Source organism: Capra hircus, chromosome 8 (assembly GCF_001704415.2).
Source record: "Capra hircus breed San Clemente chromosome 8, ASM170441v1, whole genome shotgun sequence".
NCBI lineage: Eukaryota > Metazoa > Chordata > Mammalia > Artiodactyla > Bovidae > Capra > Capra hircus.
This window is the reverse complement of record NC_030815.1, coordinates 52,605,428-52,630,769: the sequence shown is the minus strand read 5'-3', so window position 1 is coordinate 52,630,769 and position 25,342 is coordinate 52,605,428. Positions and strand designations below refer to the sequence as shown.

At 39.1% G+C, this 25,342-nt stretch overlaps 1 protein-coding gene across 6 annotated transcripts in view; it reads left to right on the top strand.

The window, feature by feature from the left end:
* The window catches only part of PRUNE2 (prune homolog 2), a 301,538-nt gene that overhangs the window by 172,587 nt on the left and 103,609 nt on the right, over nucleotides 1-25,342 (top strand). The window lies entirely within an intron of this gene.

Below are 25,342 nucleotides of genomic sequence, written 5' to 3'. Positions count from 1 at the left end.
GTGCTGCATATTACCTTTCTCAATTAAGACATAAATCATGAATTACAAAATACTGGTATTTTGGGAAAGGCTCAGTGGAACTTGCAGTTACTTATATTAATGAAGGCATTAAAGAATATTAGTAGCATCATTTATTGAGTACTTACTGAGTATAAAGGTGCTACTTTAAACTGTGAGCTTGAGTCTTCAATGGAGACACTTAAAGACAGAGTTGTGTTGGATACAACTGCTATCCCAACCAGGAACTTTGGCATTTATTCTCACTTCTTCTGTAAATTTGCCCATGAGATATTTCTCTTACCTCTGTGTCCCTATTTCATTTCTGCAAGGTGGCGTTCTGGGTGGAAAATAGGGTTGTAAAAAAGTCACATCTTACCACATCGACCCACAAGATTCTTGTTAAAGGCAAAGAGATGGATGGCTTTGCTCTTGGTCCCTCAAAGCACTCTGAAGCATTCATTTTTCGCCTGGATGAGAGTAATGGAATGTGCTAAGGAATCCACTCATCATGTCCTTTGGTCAAGGTTCTTAAACCCTTAGCTCCTCTTTGCCTCAGTTTCCTCACTTATCAAATGAGCCCAAAAGCCACCTTTGCCCATTTCACAGGGTGATTGTGAAGCTCTGATAAGGTAACATATGGAAAGGGCTGTGAAAGGTAAAGAAAAAAAAAGTGGTCTGTGACACAGTCCCTTTCACTTCGTCCCTCTAATCTTCCCCAAACTAAGTGTCTTGAATTCTAAAATACAACAGTCAGAAGTCCTTATCGTTCGGAGTTCTAAATGTAAGTTACTTCGAGTTGGGTTCTCAATAAGAGGAAAGCAATGAAAGCCAGGATGATGCTGAGTATGCACTGAAATGCATGCCCCTCAACAGCCATAGTTTTGAGGTTAAAGTTATTGCTTAGAAACCTGCCATCTTCAGAATGTCAGTGAGCTTGCAGACCTGCAGTGGTTAAATCAATAGTTAATGATGTTCGTCATGTAATTTGAGCCTCTAGTTTGTTTATGCTAGACCAACTTTATCCATACTCCAAACAAATTATCTCTTATAATTACCAGCCCGAAGATAAATCTCTAAATGTTTTTCTGATGATAGTGCTGTGGTTGGCAGGTGTTAAAAGTGCCTCCCAGGGACAAAGATTGAAGATGAGCTTGTTCCCGCAAATCCTTCAGGCGAGGATGTTGCGCTTTCTAGCCTGCCATGTGCAAAGGCGCCTTGTATGGTGCCCTGTTAATGAAATCTAATAGGCAAAGGTCGTATATCTTTACAAAGAAAAATGCAAAGCTGGGATGTGATAAATGGGCTCCGTGGGGCTCAGTGGATGAGGTTTGGTGAGAAAACCCATGTTTGAACAGTCGGCATGGTTTCTCTGTAATGTTTATGCCTTAAATATCACCCTGTAGTGATTCTTCTCACCTGGTAGAATGACTAAAATAAATACAAAAATAAGAAATCTCTGTGTCTTCAGTGCTTTGAACCATAGTGACTGGTCATCCAATGTTAACATTAAACATTATCCACCAGAACAGTTTGCCTTAGAGAAAAGCTGTAGATCTTTAAAGAAATCCTTTTGTAAACCTACCTATTATTATCAATGTTTCTTAAATGCAGAAGTCTTACAATCTATATGTGTTGATGAGTGCTATCAGAATAGTAAATAATGCATGCAAATGTGCAGGGCTATATCCAAAAATTTATGCTGTTTGGAAGTAGATTGAAAATCAACATGCTTGATTTTCATCATGCTACAGTGCAAGCATAAGTTAAATCTGGAATTATAAAGAGTTAAATAAATCAGATATTGAATTGAATCACTGCTGGTTTTAGGAGAAGTTACTAGTTCATTTGCTGTAGTTGTACTGCTGAGCTAAGAGACAGTTCAATAAATCAACTCAAGCTTGATGGATTCTTCAATTCATTGAAATGAGTGCGAGGAAGAGAAAAGAAATCTCTTAGTATTCCCTCTTTGACAAAAGGGTATGCAAAGAGCCTGAATGGATGAATGGTTGATTAATTTTGCCAGAAATTTTCTTGACAGCAGGAAATGTGTTTTTGCATTACTCTGTTTGCCTGGGATTTATTTGGTAGAATATGAATTATTGCATGTAAATGTGTACCTGAGGCTATGTTGCTGAAGTCGATGGCTCCTGGTGAGGTTTCTGACTATGAGACCTATAGTATTTTTTTATGGTTTTGCACTCTGCCGCCTTACGGGTTGCCCTATAGCAGTTTATATAAATGTCTGCTTTCACTGACATTAGTAGTAAAGTCAAGCACTGACAATGATTCAATATTGAGCTTGGTTTGGGTGATCATCTATGGCCCTCCTAAGGAAGGATGGGGCTGGAGGCAACCAACTGCCGATGTTTGATAATTCGTAGACTCATTTACTTAGGCACTTAACTTTACGGAAGAGAAGACGCAGGTATCTCCTGGTGCTTCTGCTTACAGTAAGCCTACAAATAAATATGTTTCTTAGTTTTATCTCATCAAGAAGAGGTACAACTTCATATGGAAAGACCTAGGCTGCTATTAATGACACTGAACTTAGTGAGACTAGAACAAGGAGTAGCCTCCTACTTACCGCTTTCATACCTTTCCCATAAAGGTCAGTGTTCTGCTGTACATCATTTTCTGGATCACTGTGGAGGGTAGGAAAGCTTGTGGTTCTTAGGACTCTTTTGGGGATGTAGGTGATGCTATAATTGCTTCCACTGAGAACTTCTCGGCTGCCATATTCAGATGTGGGAATATTGGAAACCCCAAGGATCCTGTTCATTTTGTTATCCTTCTAGGGGTAATACAGAACTTCCTCTTTCTTTTATGTACCAGACCGGAACTTATCTATAGTACATGGCACATCATATAACATTTTCTTTTCTATGGAAGTATAGTTCATTTATAGTGTTGTTAGTTTCACGTGTACAGCACAGTGATTCATATATATAAATAGATAATTATATACAATTATATATATATCCTTTTTAAGATTCTTTACCTTTATAGGTTATTACAAAATATGGAATATAGTTCCCTGTGTTATACAGTAGGTCCTTATTGGTTATCTATTTTATATATAGTAGTGTGTATATTGGGGAAGGCAATGGTAACCTACTCCAGTACTCTTGCCTGGAAAATCCCATGGATGGAGGAGCCTGGTGGGCTGCAGTCCATGGGGTCGCTAAGAGTCAGACATGACAGAGCGACTTCACTTTCCCTTTTCACTTTCATGCCTTGGAGAAGGAAATGGCAACCCACTCCAGTGTTCTTGCCTGGAGAATCCCTGGGACAAGGGGAGCCTGGTGGCCTGCCATCTATGGGGTTGCACAGAGTCAGACACGACTGAAGCGACTTAGCAGCAGCAGCAGCAGTATGTATATTAATCCCAAACTGCTAATTTATCTGCCCCCTCTACTTTCCCTTTTGGTAACCACAAATTTTTTTCGTAAATAAGTTCATTTGTATCATTATTTTAGATTCCACAATAAGTGATATCTTATGATATTTGTCTTTCTCTGACCTACTTAACTTAGTATGACAGTCTCTAGATTCCATCCATGTTGCTGCAAATGGAATTAGAAAAATTCTCTTAAACTAGGTTTACACAGAGACACACACACACACATAGACACAAACCCTACTAGACCATGAGGCTGCAAAATAATTTCAGCCTATTATCCAAATTTGACTTTTGGTATTTTCTGCTTAGATTACAATAAGTGAATGAAAAGTGATTAAAAGACAAGTAACTTAAGTTCCCTTTTGTGTCCATATCAGATATGGCACTCAGAGTAAAATAAAGACAGCATATAAAAATGTATTAAAACAAAACTCAAACTTGGGTTTTAATCATTGCTCTACCATCAAGTAACTATGTGTGATACTAGGACTATTCCTGAAGCTTCTTGAACCTCATTACTCTTATCTGTTAAGTAAATATTGCTATTTTTTTTCTTGCTACTAGCTAGAGAATTGATAAACATCAACTAAGATTACTTTGATCTTATGTAGAAAATCCAACATTGCTTATAAACATAAAATTTTACTTTCTCTAGAAGTGTCATGACACCTTTAGGTTTTGATTCCTTTGCTCAGTGATAGGCTGCACCAGCCTAGGGAGCTAACAAGTGATCCTAAAACCTCTTGTGGTCAGCCTTCTAGTTACTTTTGCTAATCCCCTGTCCTTGGTTACCAGGAGTCCAGCTGGTAGGCTCCCCAAATTCTTTGGATCCCTTGATGACTTAATTTTCAGCCACTGAAGGGCTAGCCACTAGCTGTGATTAATGAGGAGAAAAACCTCTCTTCTTTCTCTATTTCTAAAATGTAAAAAGTAATGATTTAGAATAAAGGATTGTGTCTCTTTAAGTGGCCTCTCCTCCTGCAAATATTGACTTCTTTTATTATCATTTATCAGGTTTTCATAAGTTATAGACTTGTCTCTCTCTGTTGTTCTTTGGTTGTGACAGAAACTCAACTCAGATTTGCTTTAAGGAAAACAGGGAACTAACTGCTCTAGTAAATGATAATCCCAGGTGGACCAAGCTTCTGGTACTCTTGGACTTGAAGCCAAACTGTATCATCAGAGCTTGTCTCTTTTTATCTACCTCTCACCTCTTTGGTGGCTTCTGTCTCAGGTAACTCTCCATGATTCCCCGTGATGGCCGAGGGAGCTTCAAACTAATGTGATCCTTAGATCTCAGAGGAAAGAAGAAAGAGCTTCACATAACTCCTGTGAAGGCTCTGACTGACCAGCTCGGGTCATATATTTTCCAAGTACATAACCAGGTGGGTTATGTAGCCAAGTGGGTGAAGTACAGTTTGGCTGGGCCTGAGCCACCCGCCACACCTAGAGCTCAGGTTAGGAGTAAGGACAGCCCCACACAGCCAGACCAAGTGACAAGAGGTCCTCCCCAAAGGAAGGAATGATGGACAGAAAAAATGCATGTGTCTATGGCAAACTAAGGGCTTCCCTTGTGACTGAGCTGGTAAAGAATCCACCTGCAATGCGGGAGACCTGGGTTTGATCCCTGGGTTGGGAAGATCCCCTGGAGCAGGGAAAGGCTACCCACTCCAGTATTCGGGCCTAGAGAATTCCATGGATTGTATACACCGTGAGTTCACGAAGAGTCTGACTCGACTGAGCAGCTTTCACTTTCATGGCAAACTGCTGCTGCTGCTGCTGTTGCCAAGTCCCTTCAGTCGTGTCTGACTCTGGGCAACCCCATAGACGGCAGCCTATCAGGCTCCCCCATCCCTGGGATTCTCCAGGCAAGAATACTGGAGTGCGTTGCCATTTCCTTCTCCAGTGCACAAAAGTGAAAAGTGAAAGTGAAGTTGCTCAGTCGTGTCCGACTCTTAGCGACCCGGTGGACTGCAGCCTACCAGGCTCCTCTGTCCATGGGATTTTCCAGGCAAGAGTACTGGAGTGGGTTGCCATTGCCTTCTCCATCATGGCAAACTAAATTCCTCTTAAACCTAGTATTTATTATTTATAATATTCTAAGCACTGTGCTAGGATCTTATATTAACTATCTCATTTAATCCTCTATAAATTATGAATTAGGTATTATTATCCCCATTTTCTGGAGAAGGAAATGGCAATCCACTCCAGCACTCTTGCCTGGAAAATCCCATGGATGGAGGAGCCTGATAGGCTACAGTCCATGGGGTCGCAAAGAGTTGGACATGACTGAGTGTTTGGGGTGCAGAAATTAAGGCTTTGAGGCTAAGTAAACGACCGTAAGTCATGTAACTATAAATGGCATAGCTCAGAATTAGAGTCTGTCTCATTCACAGCCAAGGGTCTTTATTGCTTCATGTATTATATTTTCTCTTGTAGGTTCAATAATAGTAAAATTTACACATTTTTTTTTGGTCTTTGTCACCTTCCCCACTGTCCCTGATAACCCCTAGCTTCTGAATACCCTTTCATGTTAGGATTGTTAAATCACTGAATATCAAAACTGGAAGGGAACTTACAAATGCCTGCCCACATCCCCTCATTGCAGTGTAAGGAGAGAGCATTTGGGGACAGAGAAAAACCAGCTTGTTCTCTTGTTGCCCAGACTTGATATGCCATTCTACCTAACAGTACTTAACCTGAATCTTCTAAATAAAAGGATTTCAATAAATATTCTTTTTTTGGTAATCAAACTATCTTTTAGCTACAGAATTCTTTAAATCATTAATATTATCTATACTTCAGAAAGAGATAACCTAAAATTTTTTATAAGCAGATCACTTTAAAAAATCATTTCATGGATCACAAAATGAATAACAAAAACTCTAAAAGAGCAAAATGATACTGTGTTTTATGGTGTAACATTGAAAATCATGTCAAAATAAGGACAAATCAATGAAGTCTCTGACCTCTGGTGTTGTAAAGAGTTCATAGGATGTTCTGAAACCTTGTAGGTGAGGATTTTAATCATCTGTTTTATCCACTTTTTTTTAACCCCCTTTTATCCACTTCGAATCTTAAAAATCTAAAGAAATATCTGTGGTTTTAGGATGATTCCCAAGAAACTGCATAGTCAAAGAATGAAGACAGAGGCTTCTAGTTTGGAACAAGGTCTGTTGGTCAGGAATGTCTTTTATAAGTACAACTTAAGATGCTGCTGTCTGTCTTTCAGATGTTGCTATTGTATGTATCTGTTGGGATGGGACTAGGGGAGGTTAAACCCAATGACACAAGAGGTGAGTAACTTGCTTCTTTTCCCGTCTTAAGGACTCACACCTGTGGCAGACTCAGTTGGGTAGCAGAGGGGCCTTTCTCAGCAGCTAAAAAAAAAAAAAAAAAAAACTCTACTATTATTTTCCCAGCTTCCCTGGTGGCTCAGTGGTTAAAAAAAAAATCCACCTGCAATGCAGAAGACTATGGTTTGATCTCTGGGTCAGGAAGATCCCCTGGAGAAGGAAATGGCCACCCACTCCAGTATTCCATGGATAGAGAACCTAGTGGGCTACAAGGCCATGGGGTCACAAAGAATCAGATGTGACTGTGTGACTAAACAACAACGTGATTTCCCCAGCTATCCTGCTGCCTAACTACTTGCAGAATTAAGGTCCTACTGTATAACACAGGGACCTATATTCAATATCTTGTAACAAACCATAATAGAAAAGAATATTAAAATGTATATGTATAACTGAAACACTGTATAGCAGAAATTAATACAACGTTGTATTGGGTTGGTCAAAGGTTTATTCAGGCCCACCCCAGACCTACTAAATTAGAATCTGCATGTTAACAAGACTCCAAGGTGATTTGTATTAAAGTTAGGCTCTGGGTTAACATCTTGTGACTCAAAAGTCCTTAGTTTTGAGGGGTGAGGAGGTAGAGTTGTATACCTTGCCTTTCTTAATAAAAGCTCTCTTGATCTTCCTATCAATCTCATGCAGAACTGAACACGTTCTCCATTTGGCTCTAATATCTAGTAATGATATCCTCAACTAAATGCTCCCCATTCACTGACAAGTCTTTACAATGCATGGGGGCATGTGTACCCTTTAACTGAATCCAATGTTTACCAAGAGTCAGCTGTGTTTGCTCTCAAACCTGTTGGTACCAGTTGTACTAGTTCATATAATTACACAATTTAAAGAAACTGATGAAATAGGAGTGGAAAAAGATAGTTATTTCTAAGATGAATGCTTTGGAAAGACTCAGTGAAATGAAATGTGCTCTCTGAAAATATGCTCTCAAATTTGGGTGAAACAGCTATAAAAAATGGAGAGGGGATGATAAAAATGCACAAGGAATCCACATTCAGATTGTTTCACATATGTCTAAGTTTTTATTCCACATTAATGAAACTGAAACTGGAAATGACAAATTATATGTATGGTCTTTGCAACAAAGAGAATGGAAAGCTTCTATAGACCCATGCTCAAAAAATATCTAAAAGGTCCTGGCTCTATATGAAAAAAATATAAATGCATGCATAATTTTAAATTCAAAATCATATAAAATTTCTGTTTAATTTTATAATAGAACATTTATTTTTAAATTTTTCTCTTTAACCAAATTTTAACTAACCAACTGCCTATCCTAATTCTATTGGCTAATGTAAATTAAAACATACAGTTGAAGGCTCCTGTATAGCTTTATTTTTTTTAATTTTATTGAAGTATAGTTGATTTACAATAATGTGTTAATTTCTGCTGTACAAAGTGATTCAGTTATACATATATATATATTCATTCTTTTTCATATTCTTTTTCATTATGGTTTATCACAGGATATTGATGATAGTTCCCTGTGCTACGGTAGGACCCTGTTGTTTTTCCATCCTGTGTATAGTAGTTTGCATCTGCTAATCCTAAATTCCCAATTCTTTCTTCCACTCCACCCTAGCAATCACAAGTCTGTCCCTCTATGTCTGTGGGCCTGTTTCTGTTTCAATGCAGATATGTTCATTTGCACTGTATTTCAGATTCCACACGAAAGTGATGTCACATCATATTTGTCTTTCTCTGGCTTGGTATGATAATCTCTGTGTCCACCTATACTGCTGCAAATGACATTATTTTATTCTTTTTTTATGGCTGAGTAATTTATTTTGGGGGCTCCACAATCACTGCAGATGGTGACTGCAGCCATGAAATTAAAAGACGCTTACTCCTTAGAAGGAAAGTTCTGACCAACCTAGATAGTGTATTCAAAAGCAGAGACATTGCTTTGCCAACAAAGGTCCATCTAGTCAAGGCTATGGGTTTTCCAGTGGTCATGTATGGATGTGAGAGTTGGACTGTGAAGAAAGCTGAGTGCCAAAGAATTGATGCTTTTGAACTGTGATGTTGGAGAAGACTCTTGAGAGTCCCTTGGACTGCAAGGAGATCCAACCAGTCCATCCTAAAGGAGTGTTCATTGGAAGGACTGATGCTGAAGCTGAAACTGCAATACTTTGGCCACCTGATGCGAAGAGCTGAGTCATGGAAAAGACTTTGATGGTGGGAGGGATTGTGGGCAGGAGGAGAAGAGGACAACAGAGGATGAGATGGCTGGATGGCATCACTGTCTCGGTGGACATGAGTTTGGGTAAACTCCAGGAGATGGTGATGGACAGGGAGGCCTGACGTGCTGCGATTCATGGGGTTGCAAAGAGTCGGACATGACTGAGCGACTGAACTGAACTGAATATTACATTGTGTATATACTGTATAACTTTATTTTTAAAGAGTTAAGTAGAAGCAAAGAGTTACATTGCCTTCATGGACTCTTCCTTTTTAAGATTAGGAATTTGAGGTCCAGAAGGTGGAATGTCTTGCTTTGGCTTCCCAGGTGGCACTAGTGGTAAAGAATCTGCCTGCCAAATCAGAGACATAAGAGACGTGAGTTTGATCCCTAGGTCAGGAAGATTCCCTGGAGTAGGAAATGACAACCCCACTAGAGTATTCTTGCCTGGAGAATCCCATGGACAGAGGAGCCTGGTGGGCTATAGACCATAGGGTCACAAAGAGTCAGATACGACTGAAGCAACTTGGCATGCATGCATGTGGATCTCAAAGTGTAGTCCCCAGACCAGTTATATCAACATCACTCAGGAGCTTTGCGACTTGGCATGCATGCATGCATGTGGATCTCAAAGTGTAGTCCCCAGACCAGCTATATCAACATCACTCAGGAGCTTTCTAGCAATCATGATTCTGGGTGGGCCCAAGACCTACCAAACTGAGAGAGTGGGACCCAGGTGTTTGTTTCCAGAAGCTCTCTAGGTGAATCTGATACAGCTTAAGTTTGAGACCCACGGGACTTGAGAAATAGTACCTGGAGAAGAATCTGTTTCTCCATCAGTCTGGCCATTACAGCATCTGGCTGATTTGTCAGGTACTTCCTCTGAACCTGACAGTTCTTTCCATCAGAAATTTTAGAGTTTACATCGTTTAAACAATGGGCTGCAACAAAAAAACTCTCAGACAGAAGATTCTTTTCAACATACAAAGAGTAAAAAGAAATGCTAAACTGTACCTAAGGATTGGTAATTTCTAATGACCGAATTGACAGATAAACTTACTGTTAATACAGCTGTGGCTGCTTTTCTTGCTGCTGTTCTCATAGGGTTACAACGTTTTGAGGGCTGACTGAGAGATACCAGGCTAAGTGTTTTACAGACAGTTTCATTTTGTAAAGGAGATTATTATCTTCATTTTTCCAGATGAAAGAATTGAAGCTTAACATGATCAAGTAACTTGCCTGAAGGTGCAGGGAAAACAGGATGTGGAATTAGGATTTGAATCATAGACTGTCAGATTTCAAAACCCATACGTTTAAGCACTTGCACATTTGGGGAGGAGTTAGAATTGCATTTTTAAAAATGAAGTTGTGAGCATCTGTTTTTGGGATTTGTGTTTTCTCCCTGACTCTGAAAGTTCACTCAATAACTATAGAGTAGAAACAAGAACTGTTGATATAGAAACTATGTCTACACAGCAGGAATTAAAAATTGTTTCTTTATATCTGTGTATATCACTGTTCTTCATCTTAGCTGCACATTAGAATAATAGCTGAAATCCTCTGAAAGATATTCTGATGCCCTGGCCCTACCCTTATGCAATCAAATTTAAATTTCATGGGGTGGGGGTCTGAGTGTGTGTGTGTGTGTTTTTTTTTTTTTCCAACAGCTTCCTGGGTTATCAGCTCCCTAAGGTATAGCCATGGTTGAGAACCAGTATGATATACAGATTCAGATAATTCAGGCTGAGAAATAAATTTTGATGAGTCTTCCCATGTAGCCTGTTATCAGTCAAGGATGCTAGCCATTCACTGAAAGCTCAAGATGCCCCAGTTAGATTGCATTGCCCTCCAGTATCTGCTGTTTTCTAGGGTTACTATGTTTGAGGAAATGGCAACCCACTCCAGTATTCTTGCCTGGAAATTTCCATGGAAAGAGGAGCCTTCATGGGGTCACAAAGAGTTGGACATGACGGAGCACAGCAACAACAACATGCATATTATTGTCAGGAATCTCAAATAAAAAATTCTATTTAAAAAATCCCCTATTTACCCTTAACTGACCTGGATTAATACAGTTTTTCTAGTCTTAAACTCTGGGAAATAACTAGGAAAACATCTTTTTCCTGGTACAGGAAGTAGATGCTTTAGTACAATCCTGGCTCTGACTTTTAAATCATCCTGCTTTTTCTTTTGTTTAAGAGAATCAATATGCTGTTTATTTTATAAGCTTGCCAATATAAACTCAAAGACAATTGATGAGAATTTAAAACTTTTACCAGCCTTGAAAAGGGAAATATTTGGCCAGTTAGTACAGAGTATTTGTGTAAAAGTTTCCTATCTAATTTTTTTCAAGTCCTCCCGCCTCTTAAACCAGAGAGAATTACTGAGGTTTCCTGCTTATGCAATGATATTTCTGAAACAGTTGAATGGGATTTGAATTATTTAAGTTTGCAAGATTCTTCTATTATTCTCTGTTTTTCTTAGGTAGGGTATTTTGGTCCTGCAGTTGACATTTGACAATGTCTGGAAACGCATTTGATTGTCACACCTAGGAGAGAGAGTTTAGCTACTGGCATCTAGTGAGTGGAGGCCAGTGATGTGGCTAAACAGCCAACAATTCACAGAACAACCCCCACAGCAAAGAATGATCCGCAGAGTCAGTGAGGTCAAGTAAGAAACCCTGCTCTAAAGCTACTACTTTCCACCTGCTATGAATTTAGATCTCCCACCCCTGCCCCTGGGGTATTTGGCCTGCTTTGAGCCTTTCTATAAATAGCTCTTATATAATATAAAATGATAACATAGAAATACAACTCTTGTCCCACCAGATTTAATCCCAATACTCTCTGCCTCTTGGGTAGGGCCTGAAGATAATTTCTGACTTGTATTTAAAGCATTTTGATGCCCTGCATATACAGTGCAAGCAGCAATGGAAGCTTGACAGTTAAGCGGGAGATTGAGCAGGAGCCAAAAAGAGTATCCCTCACCATGACCTGGAAGAATAGAGGTTCAGGCGGCTTGGCCTCTTTATCCTGGATTGCATACGTAGTATTATGTATTTTTGATCGATTAAGCATAATTTTCATTTTATAAGCATAACAGTTTGATAGATACTTTTTGATCACTCTTTATAATACCTCTCTTAACTGAGATATAAACTTGCATAAAATGAAAGTTAACTAAGGTTATCTCTCCAAGCATCATGTGTCTCCCTATAACTTGTACTTGGTTCGCTGGAAATAAAACAAGGGTTTGGGGAATAATGTGTATCTGTAGGTGTGTACGGATGTGTGTGTATGACAGCGAGAGATTGGGTAGTTCTTTGTGCCTGATATCTAGGGTGCCCACATAAAGGTTTATCTGCTCACCACCACAGCCCCCACACCCCCCCACCAGGAAATGACTTTTATCTATCACTCTTGTTCCGACAGTTACCATACCTGTATTATGTGGTTTTTCTAATCCGCCTCAATTGCTAGGTATCCAGCCCAAGTGGGAACAACCAGAATTCTTTCAGAGTTTTTCAAACTCAAGATCAAGAGGGAGTGAGTCTTGAATAAAACTGAAAGGTCTACCCTGGAGCCGCTGCCACTCATGTTTCCTGCCATGAGGAGGATGCTAGTTGGTGGCAGGAGAGGAGAATGAAGCCAGGAGAAGAGGATGGAGAAGCTGAGTGGCCCCCACATCCCTAGCAACCCTTTCTCTCTTCCCAGCTTGTCCTGCTCTTCTTCCTTTGCTTTTTTAGAACACTCACCATATCTTTCTGAAGTTTGAGTGAAAAACACCAGTTTGAGTGAAGTTTCTGTGACCTGGGGCCAAGAGAGTCACAACAATATAGCGTCCTTACCTGAAAATGAATTCGTCAAGCTCCCCACACACAGACGTCTCCAAATGAAAATGAAACCACAAACCCCGGAGTGTTATCTGTTTGCAGGAGGGGGTTTCTGGTAATTAGATTAGAATTGCAACAAATGGCACACACAGACTGTTGGCTCTGCATGTGTGCTCTAAGATTGGTGTTTACCCTATTATATTCCAATTTAAGAATGTCATGAAGTTTATCACTGAGCAAATGGAAACTAGCAAGAGCAAATATGGATGGGGAGAGGTGTGTACCTTGACATTCAGATATTGTAGATTTCCAAAGAAATCACTTTTGTTGGGTTGATAGCAGAGGGGACACAACCATATTCCCCACTTAAACTTGGTGGTGGTTGGGTATTTTTAGCAAATGAGTTGTCAGCAGAAAGGCTTCATTAGACCCATCAGGATATCTGCCCATGAAGAACGAATCCCAAACTGTACTGACAGTTTCCTTGAGCCAAAATGATGAAGCACCTCTGACAAGAGCCATATTGTGCTCCCCATGTGAGGAGCAGGAGGAACAAAAGAGACAGTTTGATCTTCATTTGGTCAGGTTAATATTGACACAGCTTAGAGAAATCAGACGTGTGTGCAGTGTACATGTGCAATAACGGCTCTGGGGGCTTGACTGGTGGTGCCCATAAATCAGAAAGCCGTACCCAGAGAGGAAGGAAGGTTTCCTGCTTTCTTGAAATATTGTTCAAATGAGATGATTTATTTTTACCAAGGAAAATAAATAAAGCTGTGTTTAAGCTCATGGTTTAAAACAGGCTAATGGGTTTTTTTTTAAACATCTTTACATAATTATGGAAATAATTTATTATTATTTGGTAGCCAGTGTGTTTCCCAGGTTCTGACATTTTAAAAATAAAGGATACCTCATGAGTGGATTTCTTTGGAGAAGGAAATGGCAAATGCTCCAATATTCTTGCCTGGAAAATCCATGGACAGAGGATCCTGGTGGGCTACAGTCTGCGGGGTCACAGAGTCAGGCATAACTGAGCACACATGTGTGAGTGGATTTTCCATTATGCATAGGTCCTGGGTTGTCCAGTCCCATATAGAAATCCTTATAAACTTACAAAATATGGTCACCTGGAGAAGGGAATGGCAAACCACTTCAGTATTCTTGCCTTGAGAACTCCATGAACAGTATGAAAAGGCAAAAATATAGGACACTGAAAGATGAACTCCCCAGGTCGGTAGGTACCCAATATGCTGCTGGAGATCAGTGGAGAAAAAACTCCAGAAAGAATGAAGAGACGGAGCCAAAGCAAAAACAACACCCAGTTGTGGATGTGACTGGTGATAGAAGCAAGGTCTGATGCTATAAAGAGCAATATTGCATAGGAACCTGGAATGTTAGATCCATAAATCAAGGCAAGTTGTAAGTGGTCAAACAAGGATGGCAAGAGTGAACATCGACATTTTAGGAATCAGCAAACTAAAATGGACTGGAATGGGTGAATTTAACTCAGATGTCCATTATATCTACTACTGTGGGCAAGAATCCCTTAGACAATATGGAGTAACTATCATAGACAACAAAGAGTCCAAAATGCAGTACTTGGATGCAATCTCAAAAACGACAGAATGATCTCTGTTCATTTCCAAGGCAAGCCATTCAATATCATGGTAATCCAAGTCTATGCCCTGACCAGTAACTGAAGAAGCTGAAGTTGAACGGTTCTATGAAGACCTATAAGACCTTTTAGAACTAACACCCAAAAAAGATGTTCTTTTCAATATAGGGGACTGGAATCCAAAAGTAGGAAGTCAAGAAACACCTGGAGTAACAGGCAAATTTGGCCTTGGAGTACAGAATGAAGCAGGGCAAAGGCTAATAGAGTTTTGTCAAGAGAACGCACTGGTCATAGCAAACACTCTCTTCTAAAAACACAAGAGAAGCCTCTACACATGGACATCACCAGATGGTCAACACCGAAGTCAGACTGATTATATTCTTTGCAGCCAAAGATGGAGAAGCTCTATACAGTCAGCAAAAACAAGACCGAGTACTGACTGTGGTTCAGATCATGAACTCCTTATTGCCAAATTCAGACTTAAATTGAAGAAAGTAGGGAAACTAGTAGACCATTCAGGTATGACCTAAATCAAATCCCTTACGATTATGCAGTGGAAGTAAGAACTAGATTTAAGGGACTAGATCTGATAGAGTACCTGATGAACTATGGACAGAGGTTCCTGACATTGTACAAGGGACAGGGATCAAGATCACCCCAAGAAAAAGAAATGCAAAAAAGCAAAATGGCTCTCTGAGGAGGCCTTACAAATAGCTGTGAAAAGAAGAGAAGTGAAAAGCAAAGGAGGAAAGGAAAGATATACCCATTTGAATGCAGAGTTACAAAGAATAGCAAGAAGAGATAAGAAAGCCTTCCTCAGTGATCAGTGCAAAGAAATAGAGGAAAATGATAGAATGGGAAAGACTAGAGATCTCATCAAGATAATTAGAGATACCAAGGGAACATTTCATGAAAAGATGGGCTCAATAAAGGACAGGAATGGTATAGACCTAACAGAAGCAGAAGATATTAAGAAGAGATGGCAAGAATACACAGATGAACTGTACAAAAAAGACCTTCACAACCCAGATAATCATGATGGTGAGATCACTCACCTTGGGCCAGACATCCTGGAATGTGAAGTCAAGTGGGCCTTAGAAAGCATCACTACGAATAAAGCTAGTGGAGGTGATGGAATTCCAGTGGAGCTATTTCAAACCCTGAAAGATGATGCTGTGAAAGTGCTGCACTCATTATGCCAGCAAATTTGGAAAACTCAGCAGTGACCACAGGACTGGAAAAGGTCAGTTTTCATTCCAGTCCCAAAGGAAGGCAATGCAAAAGAATGCTCAAACTACTGCACAATTGTACTCATCTCACATGCTAGCAAAGTAATGCTCAAAATTCTCCAAGCCAGGCTTCAGCAATATATGAACTGTGAACTTCCTGATGTTCAAGCTGGTTTTAGAAAAGGCAGAGGAACCAGAGATCAAATTGCCAACATCTGCTGGATCATGGAAAAATCAAGAGAGTTCCAGAGAAATATCTGTTTCTGCTTTATTGACTATGCCAAAGCCTTTGTGTGGATCACAATAAACTGTGGAAAATTCTGAAAGAGATGGGAATACCAGACCACCTGACCTGCCTCTTGAGAAACCTGTATGCAGGTCAGGAAGCAACAGTTAGAACTGGACATGGAACAACAGACTGGTTCCAAATAGGAAAAGGAGTACATAAAGTTTGTATATTGAGACCCTGCTTATTTAACTTTTGTGCAGAGTACATCATGTGAAACGCTGGGCTGGATGAAGCACAAGCTGGAATCAAGATGCCAGGAGAAATATGAATAACCTCAGATATGCAGATGACACCACCCTTATGGCAGAAAGTGAAGAACTAAAGAGCCTTTTGATGAAAATGAAAGAGGAGAGTGAACAAGTTGGCTTAAAGCTCACCATTTAGAAAACGAAGATGATAGCATCTGGTCCCATCACTTCATGGCAAATAGATGAGGAAACAGTGGCGGACTTTATTTTTTGTGTGTGTGCTCCAAAATCACTGCAGATGGTGATTGCAGCCATGAAATTAAAAGATGCTTACTCCTTGGAAGGAAAGTTATGACCAACCTAGACAGCATATTAAAAAGCAGACATTACTTTGCCAAGCGAAGGTCCATCTAGTCAAGGCTGTTTTTCTAGTAGTCTTGTATGGATGTGAGAGTTGGACTATAAATAAAGTTGAGCGCCAAAGAATTGATGCTTTTGAACTGTGGTGTTGAACAAGACTCTTGAGAGTCCCTTGGACCTCAAGGAGATCCAACCAGTCCATCCTAAAGGAGATCAGTCTTGAGTGTTCACTGGAAGGACTGATGCTGAAACTGCAATACTTTGGCCACCTGATGCGAAGAGCTGACTCATTTGAAAAGACCCTGATGCTGGCAAAGATTGAAGGTGGGAGGTGAAGGGGATGACAGAGGATGAGAAGGGAACGACAGAGGATGAGACGGTTGGATGGCATCACCAACTCAATGAACATGAGTTTGGGTAAACTCAAAGAGTTGGTGTTGGACAGGGATGCCTGGCGTGCTGCAGTCCATGGGGTCACAAAGAATCGGTCACAACTGAGTGACTGAATTGAACTGACTTAACTAAAGTGGAGCCACAGTCTAGCTCTTTTCTTACTGAGCACTTGAATCCATACTGCATTGAAAAGTTTTGATGATTATGGGTATGTCCTTAAAGAAAAAGTAAATTACGCTGAGCTGGTAAATAAGGTGATGACATATTCATCTTTAATTTGTTGTGAACCTTCCCACATCCAAGTATTCTATTAACTAGTTGTGAGAGACTGCCTAGGACCATCCGTTTATGAAGTACAGCATATAAGTATCTTTTTATAGGGCAACTCTGTTGGACTAACATTGGTTCTCTCATGATGGAGATGGTGAGCATGAGGCAGGATGCCAACTTGCTTAGTTTCAGGTTGATCCTGGGTTTTAAAATCCTGTTCTAATTCTCTGAAGCATATTGTATACTTCCCTGATGGGATGGATGGTTCTGTAAATGAAGGGATATGTAAACTTGCTACTATAGTTCAACACCATCAATAATCACTGTGAACCCTTAAAAAGAGTGTGGCGATTTGTTTGTGCCTTAAAGGAGGAATCAGAACTACAATGTGCAACTTTGTGGGGACCGCATAGGTTCATTAATTGACCTGCAGCTAAACTGTGCTATATTTGTGCATCTGTTCATTGGTTCCAGCGTTTCAAGACATCTGGACACTACTACCAACACTTTGCTGTACGTTAACCTCTGCATGTGAAACCTGACAGTTCCTAAACTTTGTAAATACGTGAATTTTTAAATTTAGGTAGATGCAGTTTTTGTCTGTTTACTGCTCTGCTCAGCTTTATTTGATAAACTTGCATTTTGAGGGTTGTATTGGCAGTTTTAACTTTTAAAAAAATCAAGGTTGTGGCTTGCTTGTGTATGGTGACAGGGGAGACTTGTTAGTAATAATAAACAGAAGGAAATGGAGTAGCAAAACTTTTATGAAATTAAAAGTGGCATTAGTATTATCTTTGAAGAATTTTCTCACTTGGGAAAAACAAAGCTTAGAACCTGGGCTCTGCAGTCAGATGCACCTGGGATCGAGTCCCGTTTTCACATGTGTGAGCTGTGTGAGACATCAGTTACTTGTTTGCAGCCTCTGTTTTCTCAGTGCAAAACAGAAATGCTACCCACATCATCTGGGCACTTTAAAGTTTAAATGAGATGACGCAAAGCACTTAACACAGTGTTTAATGCAGAAATGGTCTGATTAAATTGTTTTAGGCAATATACCTTTGGTTTAAATGAAAATTATATTCATATGTACATTTATATGTTCATTTATATATTGCAGTTAATTTTTACAAAATCTTTTTACAAAAGAGCTCTTTTTTAATGACAATATGTGCTATTTGGCTTTATTTTCAAAATATGATGCATAATATAGTTTAAATAGAGCCAGTGAAGTTTTTACTACTAAAATGAATTGGCTAGCTTATGGGAATAAGAACAATAGAGTTGTTTTTTTTTTAATGACATGTGGTAAAAACATGGTGAATATCTTTGCCTACCAATTAAAGTATGTACGAAAAACAGAATAAATAAAATCTCTTTAATTTATGCATTTTGTGCTCTCATAAATCATTTTCCTGTCAAAATTATCAGACATTATTATTGCTGAATATTTTAAACATCATAATGAAATATTGGTAGCATAAATCATGAAGCTTTCAGTAAGAACGTTTGTGTACATACCTCAGCATTTTTCATATATCTTGATTTTTAAAAAAAATAGTCCTCAATCTAAAAGTAAATCCACACAGAGTGTAAATGTCAAACCATACTCTTAAATTTCAGTAACTCAGCAATCCATGCTAACCATTGTGCTTACAAGGTAGTTATGGATTGTCATACTATGTTTCTAAGACTCACTCTTCTCAAAGATGAAGCTGTGTGAGCTTGCATTTTAGTCTTGGTAATGATTTCTATATAAGCTTCCTATCTACAGATTTTATCTACTCACTTTTCCTATTTCCTGCAAGAACAAAAAAAATTCAGACATGATAAATCTATAACTTGTTCTTGACATTAGAAAATAATTTATTTTTATTTTATTTAATAAAAGCATTACTTAATAAATTTCATCTGTGATTTGCAAGAGAGACAACTGTTTTGGATTAAGTGTGTCATCTAGAGTATTAGATCTAAATGGAAGGTACTAGCATGAGGAGTGGAGAAGGCAACGGCACCCCACTCCAGTACTCTTGCCTGGAAAATCCCACGGACGGAGGAGCCTGGAAGGCTGCAGTCCATGGGGTTGTGAAGAGTCAGACACGACTGAGTGACTTCCCTTTCGCTTTTCACTTTCCTGCACTGGAGAAGGAAATGGCAACCCACCCCAGTATGCTTGCCTGGAGAATCCCAGGGACGGGGGAGCCTGGTGGGCCGCCGTCTATGGGGTTGCACAGAGTTGGACACGACTGATGTGACTTAGCAGCAGCAGCAGCATGAGGAGTAAACTCCATTGAAGGTGATACCAACCAGGGCTCTTGGCCTTCCTTAAACAATAGAAATTGGTAAGAGGCAAGAAATTCAGGCAAGGTTTTATTGCGGCCCCTGCTGCAGCAGTGGGGGACAAAAACAAGTAGCAGTTTCCCTTGCTTACTGCCCTGCCTGGGGTGTGACGAGCTGGTTCCGTACAGGAGTGAATGAGGGGTGTGTCTAGGGATCCAGCCAAAGGGGTGGCTTAGGTGGTTGGCCCATGCCTTTGGTGGTGAGTGCAGGGGGCATGCACAGCACCTGATTTTGCTCCCAGCACCTTGTTTTTCTCCCTGCTCTTCAGAAGTGACAGTTGAATTTTGTGGTCTTTTTGTGTTGTCTTGTCCATAATTTGCCCCAACTGCCCATGCGTGTATTTATTTTTTAGTCCCTTATCATTTCTTTGCATTTTGTTGCTTAAGGAGACATTTGTCCAGGTGCAAGCACTGCAGCAATTGGTCCAGGTCCCAGCCTGTCACAAAGGTAGTATAGCACTTGGAATCACGCAGAAGACTCTATCCATGGTGATTTGGCTGAAGGAAAAAATCACTATACATTTTTTTGTTTTATTTGTGTAGTGGGAAACTGAAGCTCATTCATTGATTTTAACCTAGAATTAAGGATAAATGATTCATTAATAAGAAACACTGCCTGATCCAGAGTTTTTATGTTATTTTACTTTTTAAATGACTTTGCTTCAGGTGTAACTTCCTCTGTAATCTCACATCTAGGAATTTTACACGTGATTCACTTCAGTGACTTGTGTGTGATTATGATTGCAAAGTTCACAGTATTAGAAAGAATGTAAGGCAAGAAATTGTAATATGAATAATCAGTTGCTGTACCAAGAATTTGTGAATTACTTTCTATGAATCTAATTATTCCCATGAATCCTAAGAATGACCTTTAGATAGTTAGAATTAGGAAAGAGATTTAATGTTTATTGTCCATTATATGCCAGGCATTGGGCCTGCTTTTTGATACATATAAGTTCTTAGTAATCTCAACAGTCTTATGAGATGAGGGCTTACGGATGAGGACTTTAAAGAAATTAAGTAAACTCACTTAACACACTCAGCTAGTGAATGGCAAAGCCAGTCAGCCTCCAAAGACTTTACCAGGAGCTTTGGAGAAAGTACCCTAAGTTAATAGAGAGACACAGTCAGATTTTTACATTTAGCAATTTGATTAAATTATGTCCACTTTAATATCAGAATTCTTAATACCCATTGTATTTTAATTTCAATATATATTATTTGCATACATATAGAAGTGACATTCTAATTTTATATGATTATAGAAATTATTTTCTACTTTACACTATGTCTGCTATTTTCTTGTTATTAAGTATTCTTTGATACTGTGATTTTTAAGACCAACATAACATTCTTTATGTTACTATTCCATAATTTATCGAACTATTTCTCTATTGTAGGACATTTAGATTGTTTCAAAGTTTTAGTTATTATAGTAATAATCTAGTGAATAGCTTTGTCCATAAAACTTTCATGTGCATATATGATTATTTCTTTAGAATATATTTCTAACAATGTATGGGAATGCCCATTCAGCCATATTTACCAATTATAGGAAAAGAGAACATAAAACATTTTCAAAGGATTTCTTTGATTATTAATGATTTCAGGTATTTCGGTTGTGAATTGTTTTTTATGTTCACCAGCTGGTTTTTTTTTTTTTCTATTGCTATGTCTACTTTTTTGCGTTGGTTTATAAGAACTCAGTTTCAAGGACATTAAACCTTTATCTTCCCTGTTTAAAAAAAAAAAGAAAAAAATAGGAAATAATTGTACTGAGAAACTCTTGAGTGAGTTTTAAGCTCACGAGTATCATGGTTTTGACTACATTTTTCAAAGCTTTGCCTTGGTCCTGTGTGAAGAACTAGTCATAGGGAAAGCCGATGAGCCACTTCAGGGAGACCAGTTGGGAGACTGTCACCCAGGTTCAGGGGAGAGGTGCTGGTGACTGTGGCCATGTCAGTAACAGAGATGGAAAGAAGTCAGAGAAGTGTTCGGACTTGAGATATGTTTTAGAGGGAACGTTAATAAGAGTTGCGGATGGATTATGTGAAGAATGAAGGGGAAAAGAGGATAAAGAATAATTCCTAGATGTTTGATTTGAGGAACTGGGCGAATGGTGGTACCATTTCATGCTATGGAGGAAACTGGGGTGGAGGTAGGTTGTATTTTATTTGAGACACTTATGAGATATTGATGTGACGATATCACATGGGTAAATCAGGTTAGCGTTCAGGTGGATGTGATTTGGTTGTCATTGGCAGATAGATGATTTGAAAGCCGTGTGACTGGATGAAATCACTAAGGAGAATGTGTGAGCAAGAAAGAGGTTAGGAACATTTAAACGTTGACTAGGGGAGAAGCAGCAGGAAAGATGGCGGAGGAGTAGCCAGTGAGTTGAGAGAAAGTGTAATGACAGGGAAGTGAAGGAATTAAGTGTTTCAAGAAAGAGGGGAAATCAACCTCATGAAATTATTGGGAGAAGTCAATTAAAGTAAGAAGAGGAACTAGATTTTTGGATTTGGTGACCTGGAAATGATTGCTACTTTTGAGAAGAGCAGTTTCAGTGGAATGATTGGAGGGGCAGAAGTCTGACAGGAGGGATTCAGAAGACAGTAGAATATGTACATATGAGTGTTGTAAGGAGAGTGGTTTTTCTCTCAAAGAATGTGCACATTTAAGGACTCAGTTGTTTATAAGACATTATTTAGATCACTTATTTCATGTGATGCACTAAAGCTAATAGGCGTATAGAATAAAAACTAAATTTTTCAGAGTAATGGATTAAGAACTAAAATGGGATTTTGTGAGAGAATGGAATTTTCCATTGCATTTGTCCCAGTACTTTCAAGCACAAAAGTAGTACGTCTGTTGGACACTATCACTATCTTGGTTTTCATATTAGTTAGACTATAGTCATTTCTGTTTGCCTGCCCTTTGATCTATCATCAACCTCTTCTGAGGGCCCTTGACATCTACACCTTGGCTTTTGGCCAAGAAATAGCAAGACTTTTCGCTCCCTACATTTTCAGGCTTTCTACTAATTTCAAAACCAGGAATTGCTCAAGCAAAATAACTCATGACCTCTAAAAATGTTAACGATCTAATCTCTGGATCCATGAGTGACAAAAGACTGCGACTGGGACCACTTGCCTTTCTTCCTAACTGATATGTTGAAATAGTCTGGGCTTTCACCAGTCAATTTTCAGGTTTTACAATTAGTAATATAACTTCCTAAATTTCATGCAACAATCTCAGGCTGGGGTCATATTTCAAATATGGAGGGTTGGATGATGGGTGTAGAGGTGGTAAATGAAGGTTGTATTCTTTTATTTTCTAAACCTTTGGCAAATTGGGATATATATATTTGCATATAATTTTAACTTAAGGTGGGAAAACATTTTGGAGATATTTGAGCAGATTAACAAATAGTATTTGTATACGTGTAACTAAAATAGTAATTTATCAGGTAGAAGGCAGATGGGGGGAATAAAATGCCAACCTGTATCTACAGTTGGGTTATGTTCATGATGAAGTGGTATTTATTCAGGGCCAGCCTAGCTTGTCAGCAACATAAGAGGTGTCACAGCACATGACTCCCTGTGTAGCTAGAAGACAATAATAAATTATCTCCTATGCAAACAGCACCAGCATAAAAGCAGAACAAACAAACCCTGCCTCCCAGATTCCTGAAGAATCTTACTCTTTTGCTTGTTTGATTCTGTTTTAAACATGAAATTCCTGGCATTATCCTAAAGCCAGTGAGATTGAATCTGGCTTGGGCAATTTTATTAGGGTGGATAGGACATAGTAGTTGATAATCTCTGTTTTGGGGTTACTGTAAAAGATAAGTATTTTGTTTCTCGGATTCACATAAATCTCTGTTTTATCAATACTCTGTGTGATCCTGTGGAATTCAGGGCCACCCAGAGGAAAACTGGGGAATTATTATACAAAGGAGCTTGATTCTAAGAATCACTTGAGGTACCTAATGAAATTACAGATTCTTGGACCCAATCCTGGGCTGCTAAAAGAGAACCTCTGACAAAGTGGCCCAAAAGTACACATTCCAAGGTGATGTTAATTATGAGGCTGGAATGAGCAGCAGGGAGCTGAGGGCCTGGGTCAGTAAGAGGCCCGTATAGCACTGAGAGAGTGTAAAGGGTTGGTTCACAGGAAAATACATAAATTAAAAATGGCTCCCCAGAGCAGTGCTTTTCAGATTTCCATGTGCGTTTGAATCGCCTAGGATTTGTGGGAAATGCAGATTCTGCTTCAGTAGGTCTGGAGTGTGACCTGAGACCCTGCTTTTCCAACAAGATGCCTGCTGGATTAGAGTTTAGCAAGATCTTGGGGCCATCATTTTAATACAAAGTCCAGAGAGACTGGAGCTCAGCCAGCATTTTTGAATAGCACGTATTCCACAAGTAGGGCTTTGAATAATGCTGATTCTCTTGAGTGCTAATCTTGCACTCAGGTACCAGTAAAAACTTTCTCTTGTCTGAGGGACCCAGCTAGAAGTGTCATGGTAATTACTATCATGTGTCAAAATCTTTTTAGAAGTGGTGTGTCTTCTTTCAAGGGCTTATAAATACGTTGGGGGGAATGAGTTTATGCACATCATGAAAAAAATATTTTGAAAGAAAAATTCTAAGTCCTTTTATGCCAAAGCCTTCAGTCACTGGAGATAAGATGTACATGGTTGTTGTCCATTGTTGTTTTCCTTTGGGACCTCATCTTTTTTTACAATTTATAATAGCAAGAAGCTTAGCATTGAGATTCTTGATAGTTAACACCAATAATGATTTGAAATAATTTTAGCTATTGAATGCACATTATGTATAAGGTCCAATGAAGAAAAAAATCTCATTCTAAAAATCTACTTTTGTGAGTGAATTAATTTTTGAAGTACTTATTTAAAGATTCTTATTATGACACTTGGACAGTAAATTAAAGGCATGAAAGCTGACTGTGTGCATACTGTGCTGACTGTGTGCTATTGTATTTGAGCATCATACATTTGATTACCAGGTCAATACAATAGATCCTTTGTATTCAGCAATATATCCTGAGATCTTTGTGAATTCCCATGTGCACTTCCTTGTAACCAAAAATGAAAGTAGCCTCATGAGATGCCTCATGAGAGTAGTGGCCACAGGAGTAGACAGCAAGGCTCCTAGAGGCCGGGAAGCCACTGATGGGTTGGGTCCACCCAGTGGCCAGGTTTCTCATATTCTCTCTCGGTGACCTTGTCAACCTTGACATTTAGCTCAGCAGAAATACAGAGTACATGTATTATTGGATATTTCAAGTGGCTGGTGAATAGTCTAAGCTACAAATATCGAATCCACAAGTGTTAAAGAGCTACCATTTACAAACATTCACCTGGACATGAACAAAGTCTGCACCTATATATGCTGCAGTGTCTAGCTCTTCATAATGGTTATTTGAGGTGGAGGTGTGTGGTATTTCCACTTCCTTTGGGTTGTTTTTCTGTACTGCTTTAATGTTTTACCAGTGGCGTGCATAATTCTGATGACTTTGTAATCAGGAAAAAATTAACAGAATTCTTTATATCTCTTGAATGCACATGAAGGTGATTTTCATTGAGTAGAGCTATGGATTATCAGGTGATGATTATATGATTGTCATTTACAGGCGTTATTAATATTATATGTATATACTATGATAAAGGATTATATAGCATAGGTTGATTTTCTGTGTCTCTCCAATCATTCAACAAACTGTTCTTGAGCAACTAGTATATGCCAGGCATTATGCTAGGGGGTAACATATGGTCTTCAGTGTATTATTTTACGAAAGAGAGATAACCATGCAGACAAAAAATGAGTCTCGTTGTAGTTAATAAAATTC